The sequence below is a fragment of the Suillus subaureus genome (assembly GCF_016647635.1).
Source record: "Suillus subaureus strain MN1 chromosome Unknown BJ212scaffold_52, whole genome shotgun sequence".
In the NCBI taxonomy this organism is placed as follows: Eukaryota; Fungi; Basidiomycota; class Agaricomycetes; order Boletales; family Suillaceae; genus Suillus; species Suillus subaureus.
In genome coordinates, this window is record NW_024538608.1 from 25147 (window position 1) to 38551 (window position 13405).

The window sequence follows — 13405 nt, forward strand, 5'->3', positions numbered from 1 at the left end:
CTGCTTAACCCCACTGGTGCATAGTCAGTTGATTCCCATTACTGATTGAGTAGACAGTGTTATTACATGGATTCCCACTAGCTGCAGTACCTCATGGCCTTTTACCTACATATTATCAGACCTGTGTTTCTGCTACTGCTTTTGCCTATGGACTCCAGATTTTCATGTAGTTAGTTATATAGGGTTTGGCAACCAGAATTACAATCACCACTTAGTAGGAGAGAGAAATCCCTAATACTAGGTCACCCCATGCCTGTCCTTAGAGTTACCCTTGCCAATATACCTGTTTACCCACTGTGACGATCATACCAGCACTAGGCACGTATGTTACAAACTAGGATGGTTGTAACAACAGCAGCTCAATAAGAGCAACAGCTGAAGTTATAATTGGAACTTTGCAAATGCAAGGTTCATAAGATAAAACAAAGAGAGTGTCTCTGCTTTGAATATCGGTTCAGACAACTTAAGATTGGAGGTCTTAAGCGAAGGAATATTGAGGTGAAAACCTAGTAAGATTAAAGTAGGAACTACTAAGTACATTGTTGACTATATATAAGACATAGGTGATTCAGGGCAGGCATGAGTCAACAATGAGTCAGAGATAAGAAATGAGTCAAAGATAAGGAACGAGTCATCTAGCAACAGCTGTGGCGATTGTGATGTAATACAAATATAGAAGATAAGTCTAGCAATGGCATCATGCAGGTCATGACGTAATACAAGTATGATAAGGAAAATGAATAGGAGCATATGTGACTGTAACAGCATATGATCACTGGCATGGTTCTTCTCACTCCCAGGAAAGGAGATAAAGCACTGATCATTAAATCCATATATATTGACTCATCTGCTTTTAGTATGCTCCTTGACAATGGGTGCACACTCCTCCTGCAACCTACACTCCCATTTAGCTTTGGTCTAGTCCTAGGAATCTGTCCTCCCATGTCCTATCCATGTCCACCTATCTCTGCTGGTGTGTTATTTTTCCCAAATATCATTGCTAAACAAGCTGCAGGTCTTATTACACGTTACTCATGTCCTGCAGCACATGATGTCTTATTACCTATAGACTCATTGCATGCTTGCTTACTATGCTACAATTCTCACCTATGCATTCTGGACCTTCATGTGCTATAATAAAATGACTGCAGTACATATGATTGAGTAGTTCCCTTCCCCCCAGACTCAGCTCTATAGGAGAGCCATTCTTGTGTTATTTTGTAGACCTTGTGCAATCCATTCTGTTTGCTCATACTAAACAATCTTGTGCAATTCGACTGCTCTGAAGTTCCATACCACTAGGACCTTATACTTAGGCTCTTGAACACCTGACCTGTGACCAGTAACGTAGTGTGGTCCTTATCTCATGCTATCTCTCTTGCATCCAGCTGCTCTATTGAGTGTGGTTGATTTCGTGTGTGTTATATCTACTGCACCAGTATCTGGCATTCACTGCACTTGCATGTATCCCCTAGTATTCATCTCGTGCTTGCAATACTAACACTGGTCGATTTTTGCCTGCACTCACAGTTGATTCTTTGACATAGGAATTTGAAGGTATACATACATCCAACACTCTAGTTTCCTAGGCTGCTATAGATTTTAACTCCTTCGCTCACTTGCTTTCCTTGCATATATTTGAAGGAAGTGCTTCAATAGCAGTCCTCTTGGGCCAATCTACTGACTTGTGCCTCTTAGGATAAGTAGTGCTAGTTGCTAACAGCCTAGTACCTATTTCTTCTTCACACCACTCTCCTTGACCTGACACGAGCGTCACTCATTCATCTGACATTCCCTAGCATCTCCAAGCTAGTCCTGATGCATTCCCTTCCTTTCCCTCACTCTCCCACTATCTCTGCATCTCTGCACCTGTGGACCCAATTTCCCATGCATTGGACTTTGTCCCATACCTTTGGACTTTTGACCCCTTGTGTAGTACTGACTATTGAACTTGACTAGACAGCAGATCCCTTGGGTTGAATGTTCTTGCTTGCAAGTGTAGCAGCTAGGCAGGACTAGTAGACATATATGTATTGGCCAGGTATCCCAACAACTATCTAGCCAAGTTGTGTTTATCCACAATGCTTGTGAGATTAATCCTTTTCTTCCCCATCATCTTCTTGCTTGCTCTCATAAACTTCAGGTTGAGCTCACTCAGCCTTGACACAGGTTTCTCGATTGCCCCCATCTTTGGTTTGTTCCACTGTGGCTGTTATGAACTGTTATGGACTAGGATAGTTGCAACAATAGCAGCTTGATAAGAGTGACAGCTAGAGTTGGTTCAAGACCTTACAAATGTAAGGGTTGTAAGACAAGGCAAGGAGAGTGTCCTTGACTTGAATATTGATGCTCAGACAACTTAAGATTGGGGGTCTTAAGCGAAGGAGGTTCCAGGTAAAACCTAGTAAGATTTAAGTGTAGAACTACAGCATACCAAGTAGACTATATATAGTGAACTGGGTACTTTAGGGTAGGTGTGGGATAAGAGATGAGTCAGAGATAGTAAGAATAGACCACCTAGCAATGGCGATAGCAATCATGGTGTAATACAACATGAGTCAGAGATAAGACGAGGTGGAGATAAGTCTAGCAGTGGTGATATGCAGCATGTGACATAATACAAGTAGAGTGAAGAGAAAATGAATAGGGGCGTACATGACTGTAACATTACCCCTTGTTTAGTGACAAAGTCACTGACTTTAGTCATCTTGATTGGCCCAGTAGACAGGGTCAGCATCATAGTTAGAATCTAGCAGATCATCCTGCTCTTCAGTAATGGATGATTGACCAGCAATCATATTGTTATTCCTCTTCAAATCCTCAGTGATTTCTTCAGTGCAATAGATAGCATCCTGCTTGGCTATCAGATTGTGCAAGTACCAACAAGCAGGATTGCACTGGTCCATAATGTTCATAGCTTCGTAAAAACACAGATTAGTCCAGATCAACAGGATGACTGCTTCACCTTTCAAGTCTTTACAAAAGACAGATAAATGGCCAGGTGCATATGCTTTGCAAACCTGGCAATAATAGTTAGGGCATTTCTTATAGTGATGACCGGTGTCTTAATAACCAAGGGTCTTATATAAATGTGTGTAAAATGTAATGACACCACAATTACACTAGGATAAGACTTCTTGCCAGTCCTTGATTAACACAGTCTACGACTTTTCTTCTTTTGTGGTAGATAATGTGTGAGTTCTTGGGAGGCTTGCTAAACCAATCAATGTGATTAACTTAGCTGGAGCTTTTGTGTTTTATCCCAACTTATAAACTTGTCTAGGATAAACCATCTAGACACTGGAACGTAGTTCCTCATTAAGATAATTCTCTGTGGAGACTACAGTCTCAAATACAAATACATTGACCAAAGACTGGTTGGTCAAATAGGCACAAAGTGGTGAGAAACTGGTCTCACAAATGAACAGATTGACCAAAGCTCATGTTGGTCAATATCAGAAAACTAGGTGATAAGCTGGTCTCAAATAAACTAAGTTTCTATTGTAAGAAACTTATGTAATCTCAAGGGAATGTCTTTTCCTTGCACTTGGTACTTCAAAGGGGCTTTCTTTGTAAGCAACAATCTTCACAGTGAGTAGCTCAAACTGAGATTCAAATGATTGCAAGTGAGAGATCCTTTTTTTGGGGGGGAGAATGGGTCCTTCTTATATACATTTTGTGTGGGAATATTATGTAAGTAAAAAAGCGGAGTAATGACATCAGAAGTGGAACAGAACATTCCAGAATATTCCATAGGTGGAGTAATGACATCAGAGGTGAGTCATTGTGGAGCAGAACATTCCAGAACAAATGACATCATAACTTTCAACAGAATACTTGCAGGAGTATCTGTAGAGCCATATGGCATCATTATGACATCATACCCTGTAGGTACAATTTTGTGAAGTATCTGATGGGTCAGAGCATCCCAATAGAAAAATAAATCAAGGAAATACTAGAGAAAACAACTCAGAAATAATAATACAATAACAAGACACAAAACACAGGCTTTTTAGATAGGTTTTTGTTAGGCTTTGAACTTTTCTCTATGGTTTTCTCTAGCCAAAGTGAATAAGCCAAAGGCAAGGCAATACCTTAACCTTCTTATTGCTTCACAATATCAACTAGGTCATTATGTGATTCCCATCTCACAAATGACTTTTCTTCAAGATATAATAAATTCATGAATCACAGGGGGGAAACTGAACTATTTGACCAAGGTTTGAAACCAAGGCATGGGTTGACTAGTCTGATGCCTAAGCTAACAGACTTTGTCTTTTAGGGGGCTACCTAGTAGTCATGTTCATGCATGATTCCCAAATCATGCAGGACACCAGTGACGTAACAGTTACAACACATGACATTGTCAGCAGTTTCCACTTTTATGGTGGTGACAGTGGAGGATTGTGGTGGTGGTGATGGGGATCTAGAGCATCACTTGTGATTTCTAATGATGGGCAAGATGGATGGTTCTTGCTTGAATCAAGGCAATCTACATCTTGTGGGGTATCAGTGAGTAGTGGGCGTGATGAGGGTAGGAGCAGGAGAAGCTGGTACAAAAGGTACAACAGCAGGATTGAGAATGCTATGCATACACTCAATGGTAGGTGGTGGAAGAACTGGCAGTGGGACAGGGATTGTGATGTGTGGAGATGGGGGTCATGCAACTGGGTCTGCAGTGATTCATTCAGTGATGATGTAGATAGCCTCTCTGATAGCTTCTTTAGTGTTAGAAGGCAACAGACGGATTGCAGTATTGCAGATACATATATGAAGGCGATGGAAGATGGTTTTGTGACGATCATTGTTAAGGAGATTAGCCATCCACTCAATGAGGCTTGCAGATCCAATGATATTGATGAGGAGTCCACTAGAGATTGCTCCAGTCTCTCCTAAGAGTCAATCTATCTCAATGGTGTATTGGGAGGATGTGATGGCAGATTCAAAGAGGGAGTTATTCTTGATTTTGTCAATGATAATGAAGTAATCAATGAGGGACAAATCACTGGATAAGGTGGTTTCAGTCAAGGATGAGGAGGCAATGTTTTCAGAGGCAAGGTTCATAGCAGTGGTAAGATATTGAAGGTGGAGTAGGTAGTGCTGTAATCTTTCAAAGGAAGAGGACATGGCTTTTGGAGTTATAATTGGTAGTCCTTCTTATATGTAGAAAGGACATTGGAGGCATTGCCAAGATTCTCTTCTGGGATTCATTCATTGCTAGCAGAGGAGTATCCTTTCCAGGATACTAGATAGTGTCTTCATTTACCCACACCTTTATGTGATAGGATAGCTTTGATTTCGTATTCTTCTTTGTTATCTATGATGTCTGGGGGAGGATTGTGGAAGTTCAGACTGTGGGTCTTGTTCTCCTGATAGGATGATAATTCAGAAGCATGGAATGTGAATGTGATGGGAGATAGGATGGCGATGATAGGGAAGGGACTGTAACATTTCAGTGCAAGCTTTCATGATGGTGGCTGTGTAATCAGGTTCTTTCCTGATAACCAGACCTTATCACCTACTTTCCATGGGTGATACTTCTGCCTGTGAGTTCATTCTGCCATTCACTGCATGGCAAGGTTGTGACATGATAGTGCTTCTTCTCTAGATTTCTGAAGTAGGCAGAGTTGTTCTTCTGCAGTGGGGATGGTAGAGTCAGGAAGAGTGTGGGGAAGGGCCTGGGGTTCATATCCCATCATCAAGAAGAAGGGTGATGTGTTATGAGAATTGTGTTTTTGGTGATTATGAACAAATTCTGCCATTGGGAGGTGTTCTACCCAATCTTTGGGGTGATTACAACAATAAATCTGGAGATAAGTCTCAAGTTCTTGGTTGAGTCATTTGGTCTGTCCATCAGTCTGGGGATGATAGGTGGTGGAAGTGGCAATGTTGTATTTTAGAAGTTTGGCAAGGGCTTTTGAGAACTTTGATATGAACTGTGGACTGTGGTCTGAGATGACTTTCTCATGCAATCCAAATCTGCAGTAGATGTATTTGAAAAACTTCTTAGCAATGCCTTCAGAAGTGATAGTTTTTGTGCAGGGGACCAGAATTACCCCCTTCATAAGACCATGGTTGACCATGACCATAACAGAATCAAAACCTGCACAGGGGGGGAGATCAATGATGAGGTCAACAGAGACCTGAGTAAATAGCACAGTGGCAGCAGAAGGGATCAGTACAAGGGGTGGCGTCATGGGGTGGGTATCAGATTTCATTTACTGACAAAGGGCACAACCCTCAATGTATTTCCAAATATAGGTACCCATAGAGGGCCACCAAAAATCTCACTTCACAAGCTCTTTGGTCTTAAAATGACCTGGATGACCAGTGGAAGCATGGTCATGACAATGCTCCAGAATCTGATGCCAACTGGTGAAGCAGACATAGGCACAATCTTTAAAATAGAGGATGTCATCCTTAATCATCCAATCAGCAAGTGTGGATTTCATAGGAGGAAGAGATAAGCTGTCCAGGGTGTCCACAGCAGTGCAAAAGATAGGATCTGGGTCAGTACGGTCTGGGTTCACAAGAGTGGTCATAAGTTCAACATCAAGAAGGTAAACAAACATGGCATCCAGTAAAAGGGTGACATCATCATTATCACCACTTCTGGTTCCATGGTCAGGATGGTGGGAAAGTGCATCAGGGGTGGCAAGTTTGGTTCCAGTGACATGATGGAGCTCTATATCATAGCAAGATAGGAGGAGCTGCTAATGAGCCTGTTGGTGAGTTAAATTTTGTGCTGAATGGAAGTATAACAGATTCTTGTGATCAGTAAAAACAATGACTGGATGAGGATTCCCTTCTAGGTAATGATGCCATTCAGTCAAAGTGTGAATAACTGCAAGGAGTTTGTGATCAAAGATCTGATAGTCATGCTCTGCGGGGTTCAGGGTCTGTGACAGATATCTGCACGGATGATAGACTCTATTTTCATCAGTCTGCAGGAGCACTGCCCTGGTAGTGACAAGTGAAGCATCAGTAGCCATGGCAAACTGTCAGCTAGGGTCTGGGTTATGAAGGATGGGTTGCTTCAGGAAACATTCTTTAAGCATGGCAAATGCAGAGGTACAAAGGTCAGACCATCAGAACATGGTGTCCTTCTTGGTAAGGTCGATTAAGGGTCTGGCAATGTTGGAGTAGTGAGGGATGAAGTTATGGTAGAAGTTGCAGAACCTGAGGAACAACCAGACTTCTTTAACCATAGTAGGGACAGGCCAGTCACAAATACCATCAGTTTTGGTGATATCCATAGCAACACAACCTGGGTGTATGATCATACCCAGGTATTCTACTTCTTGTGCATCAAAAGTGCATTTCTCCGGTTTCAAAAATAGATGTTCCACATGGATTCTTTCCAGGATGCAGTGAGTTTGAGCATGATGGGCAATGAGGTCATTGGAAAAGATCAGGATATTGTCCATATAAATGACTAACCAATCCTCATTAATCTCCTGTTGGAATGTCCAATTCATGTATGCTTGAAAGGTAGTGGGCAAATTACAAAGACTAAAGAACATGACATTAGGCTCAAAAAGACCATATTCAGTGGTGAAGGTGGCTTTCCAATAATCATCTGGATGAATCTGGATGATATTGTAACCAGAATAGATGTCCATCTTTGTGAAGTATTTAGCACCATGTAACTGAGCAACCAATGAAAGTGGAAGTGGGAGGGGATAAGCATTCTTGACCATCCAATCATTAATGTACCAGTAGTCTTGACATGGACAAAGGTCACCACTTTTCTTTCCTACGAAGAAGAAACCACTAGCCTGTGGCAACTTTGATTTGGAGATAAAACCTTTTTTTACATTCTCATCAATGAATGCTTTGATGGCAGTATGCTCAGCTTTAGACAATGGGTAGACCTTTGATGTTTTCAGAATAAAACCAGGTTTGGTTCCAATTTGATGATCAATACCAGGATGCTCTGGTGGCAGTTGGTTAAGACTGTCCTTAGCAAAGATGTTGGCAAAATCATGAAGATAGGAGGGGATGACCCCCTCAAATGACTTCTTCCCCCATTCAAGCCCAGCTGCTAATGCAAACTGCTGGGCTTTGTTACTGGTTTTGACATATTCAGTAGGCCATGACAGAGGTGTAACCATAGGTTTCTGTTCCACAAGACTGGTATCATTCTTGGTTAATGGGGTATCCATGGAACCATTAGTGATGACCCAGAGCTCAGTGGCATTGATGGGATATTCAACTAAGTATTCGTTGTTGTCAAGGTGGTAGGTGGTGAGTTTGCATACTGGGGGTGCATAGTCCTGGGTCCAAACATCATCTTTTGTGTCAAAAGAGTCATCATCATCATCAGGGATAGGGTCAAGGTTGGGTAATACTGGGGGTGCTTCTTCATCTGGGATTTCTTTGATAGTAGCATGAGGGAGTGGTTCTAGAGGTGCTTTCAGCTGCTCTCTAATTGGGACAGACTGTGCAGGAGGCACCTTTGGCAGCACTACAACTGGTGTTGTCTATCAAGATATGACCTTTATATGTACTTAACCTTTTTCCTTTTACATACACAATCACTCCTCCTACCATGCGCCATACACGTTTCCCATTGATTCTCCATCTCAATCAAATGTATTAATTCCTCTCTTTGTCAAATAATCTCCCTCAGTCTTTCAATCCAAGACTGAGGTGAGCTTTCTTATTAACAATTCTACTCTACCCTTACTAACTACTACTCTACTAAGTCCATTCCTGTCCTTAGGTATGATCCATAGTTAATCTCAGTCTTTTGATCCAAGACTGAGTCCGTTCCTGTCCTTAGTTCCTTAGTCTGAGTCTCGTCACCTCTCACATTGTCTCCTTCTTTAGACAGGAGTTTGTCCATATCTTATCAACAGGTTTCTGGAAGAGAGGGGGGAGACTATTCTTCTTCCATTCAGTGTTAACATCTTCTTCTATGGGGTCACTCTTCTCAGTATGAGAGAGTTCTAGAGTTTCAGCTTTCCAGCAGATTACTGGGTCCATAGCACGTAGTCAAGGGATCCCTAGCAAAATCTGATCATAGATCATTCATCAATCTTTATGATGAGGATGCAATAGCAGGTGATGGCACCTCCTTTTGCATAGCTTCCATCTGCAGTGGTAACTCAGAATGGTTTTGTAAGCTTGTGCATGCGAATGTTGTAGAGTTTGACAAAGTCTTTGGAGATAAAAGTCCTGGCAGTGCCAGAGTCAATGACAACTGTTGTTTTGACAGTTTCAGATGAGTTTTAGAGATGAGTGAAATAGGAATGTGAAATTCCTTTCTGATTCCTATACCGCAAACAAATCTAATAGGTACATTGGAAGATACTGACATCAATCCAGTCTTCCACATCAAAAATCCTCAGTGAGGCGACAGATCATTGTATCTTCATCTTCTTTGTCGCTATCTTCTATCTCTTCACAATGCACAGGAGTTTTCCCATTCTTCTTCTTCTGGGGACATACTCTAGTCATGTGTCCAGGTTGGTGACAGGAAAAGCATAAGCCCTTCTTCATATGGTCACTTCATTTGGCTTCAGTGAGCCAGTCTACCTCCATGGTGTTTAGGTCATGACAATCAATGGAGGGTCTGGGTATGTATTGTTGACTAGTAGGCTTTGTGGTGGTGCAATTGTTCTGGTGGAACATAGCACCCCTTTGCCAATTACTGTCAAGTCTGATTGCAGCAGCAACATACTTGTTGAAGTCTGTGGGAATGGTTTCCATCTGGTAGATAGAGTTACTGATTCCTTTCTTGAGTCCATCATTGAAGAACATAATCAAAATGGCATCTTGCTCTATGGAGGCTTGCGCAGCAAGGGTTTTGAAACTGGCAATATAGGAAGTGAGATTGCCTGTCTGCTTCAAGGTTCGGAGTTTGTTCATGGCTGTGTTGATAGCATCAGCTGGTACAAATGCTTCTTTGAATTTGGTTTCAAAGTTAGTGAAAGTTCTGTATGACTTGCTGATGGAGTTATCAACTTTGGTGTAAAAGGTCAGTGTCCAACCCATGGCACTATCTTCTGTCATATATGCAAGAGCAGTGTGACGATCATACTGGTGCTAGGCACATATGATCAATAGCACAGTTCTTCTCACCTTCAGAAAAGGAGATAAAGTGCAGATCATTAAATCCATATATATTGACCCATCTGCTCTTACTCCAGTCTGGTCCTAGGAATCTGCCCTCCCATGTCCTATCCATGTCCACCTATCTCTGCTGGTGCATTATTTTTCCCAAATGTCATTGCTAAACAAGCTGCAGGTCTTATTACACAACTACTCACATTCCACAGTGCATGATGTTTTATTACCTATAGACTCATCGTGCACTCGCTAACTATGCTACAATTCTCACCTACGCATTCTGGACATTCACATGCTACAATATAAATGACCACAGTACATATGATTGAGTAGTTCCCTTTCCCCTGGACTCAGCTCTATAGGAGAGTCGTTCTTGTGTTATTTTTGTAGACCTTGCACTATCCATCTATTTTGCTCCTTCTTGACAGTCCTGCACAATTTGACTGCTCTGAAGTTCCATACCACTAGGATCTTACCCTTAAAGCTCTTGCAAGAATACCCAACCCACAACTGGTAGTTAAGTGCTGTTCTTCACTCGTGCTATATCCCTTGCAACCAGCTGCTCCATAGAGCATGGTTGATTTTGTGCACATTACATTGGCCACACCGGCATATGACATCCAATACATTTGCATGTATCTTCTAATGGTTCATCTCACTCCTGTGATATTAACATCAGTCAATTTTTGCCTGCACTCATGGTTGATTCTTTGGTATAGGAATTCAGAGGTATACATACAGCCCACATTCAAGTTTCTTAGGCCGATATAGGTTATAACTCCTTCACTCACTTACTTCCCTTGCACATAATTGAAGGAAGTGCTTCAATAGCAGTCCTCTTGGGCTGATCAATTAAACTCATGCCTCTTAGGATAAGTAGTGCTAGTTGCTAACCACCTAGTACCAATTACTTCTTTACAGCGGTAATAACCTTCTTCTCATCTGTGTTGTAGATTGTGGAATTAATGGCAAAGTGTGCTTTTACTGAGAATAACCATCTAAGAGCCTTCTCAGGGCTTCCATCATAGTTTGTCAGTGTTCCAGCTTTAAGCTCAGATGTAGACATAGGTGCTGACATCCTGATACTAGGATTTGCAGTAAGGTTTCTGGGGGTTTGTTCTTCTGGGAACTCATTGGACAAAGTGGTCAAGGAGTGTTCTGGTTCAGTGGTTACAGGGGATGGGCCTTATCTCTCTCTGTATTCTTTATCTGGACCTGTGGCCTCATGATACTCTTCTTCTGGTTCTGGTGGTGCATTAGGATTGCTTTCCTACCAATACTTTCTAACCCAAGGGGTCATGCCAAATCTTGTTCTGCTTCCCACTCAGCCTTCTGTACCTCAAAAATTGCTCTTGTTGCTTAGTTTCATTCTTTCCACTCTATCTCCTCTGTTTTCCAATGTGCAAGCTCTTCAGAATGTTCTGCTCTCCTCTTGGCCCTTATCTCTTTTTCTCTGGCTTCTGCCTCCATGGCATTTTTGTGTGTGATAACCTGTGCCATGAAGACATCACCAATGAGCCTTGTACCCTTTCTCCTCTCTGCTTTTTCTTCCCACACTGCAAGCTGACCATGTACTCAATTGCAGTATCTGACCTGTAGGACTGATGCTGCCTGTAAGCCAATCATTTGACACTTAGATTCCTCCTTGCATTGCTCTGACTCCAGCAAGGCAACTTGGAGTTTGTGCTCTGCTGTGGTTGTGGCAGGACAGTTTAAAAATTTCCCATATCATTTGTACTGCAGTGGTGATACTGTCTGTGGCATGTACATAGGTATTTTGGATGTTGAGCAGATAGGACTCAAGGTAAACAGGAATGCTGCAGATGTTGTCACTAAGCTATTGACTGCCATTTGTGCAGATTCTAAATATTGGTTTGAGCCTGACTCAGGTTGTGCTAGACTAGATAGCACTTCAGTTGCCCTCTGAATCAATTGAGACACAATGTGGACTGGCATCATCTGAACAAGTGGCGGGTGACCATGACATGATGTCTCTTGACTCAGTGCCATGACTTCCTCTGTAACAACATCTGGATTGAAAGAATGGACCCCCATCTTCTTGAATGTGGCTTTGATAAGCTCTGTTGTGAGTGCACAGTTGTGAGTGTTACAGTGCCCCACTCTTTTCCCATCATCACTGTGGACTCCTATATGGCTGTACTTCTAACGCTTCCTTTTCACTGCATTGTTTCCTCATTGTCTCCCTTATCTCTGACTCATACCTTGTCTTCCCATGAACCTTCCTTTCTTAGTAGTCGCTACCCTTTGCCCAGCTTGGTCTGTGCACAACTCCCTTATGTATATAAACCCTAGTTACCACCTGTATTTTCTCTAACTTGAATCTACTTGGTTCTCCTTGATACTTGAACTCTAGCTCCTTGGGAAGGAGGCTAGCCATCTGTCCCATTTGAACTCTAGATCCTGCGGGAGTCTAGATGATCGCTCCTGAGGGAGGCATTGACTCGATAAGGCTTAGTCCTTGATCGACCCTGATCTTGATTCCTTTATTGGAATGATGCTCTATCCGAGTTCGTAACAGTGAGCATGTCCATAGATAGCTAAAAAGTTTTGCTTTGAAAGCTCTTCACCACATTCCCTTTGCCATCAGGCTTTCTCCTCTGCCCAGCAAGCTTTCAGCCTGCTGAAGACAATGATGTCAAGACTCTGGTAAATATGGGTGCTATGAGATGGGTTGCACAAGACATGAATGTTATGTGTGCGTGCATGTTCTAAGAAAGCTCATGTGTAGTGAGATGAGTGACCATCAACCAGGAGAAGTTGTGCAGAGCCTTTGGCTTTGCCTTGAGTATGTTCATCAAAGTGTTGGATCCAAAGTAGTCCAAGCTTGCCGTCAGTCCATCCTTTTGCAGAATATCCAAGGCTAAAGGACTGTTTTAGTAGGATTACTAGTAGGACCAATGGCCAAGAGTGCTTATGATGCATTAGCAGGGTTTTCTTGACACCAGTTCATGCAATAACCTTTTCCTTTGAAGATAACACAAGGTGGTGCTGTCTCTCCATCAGCACAGATACTGACAATGACAATTGTCAGCTCCTTGCTCCCATTTTGTTGCTCATACACAGTATGGGCACCTGTTACAAACTAGGATAGTTACAACAATAGCAGCTTGATAAGAGTGACAGCTAGAGTCAGTTCAAGACCTTGCAAATGCAAGGGTCATAAGACAAGACAAGGAGAGTGTCCTTGACTTGAATATTGATGTTCAGATGACTTAAGTTTGGAGGACTTAAGTGAAGGAAATTCCAGGTAAAACCTAGTAAGATTTAAGTGAAGAACTACAGCATACAAAGTAGACTATATATAGTGAAC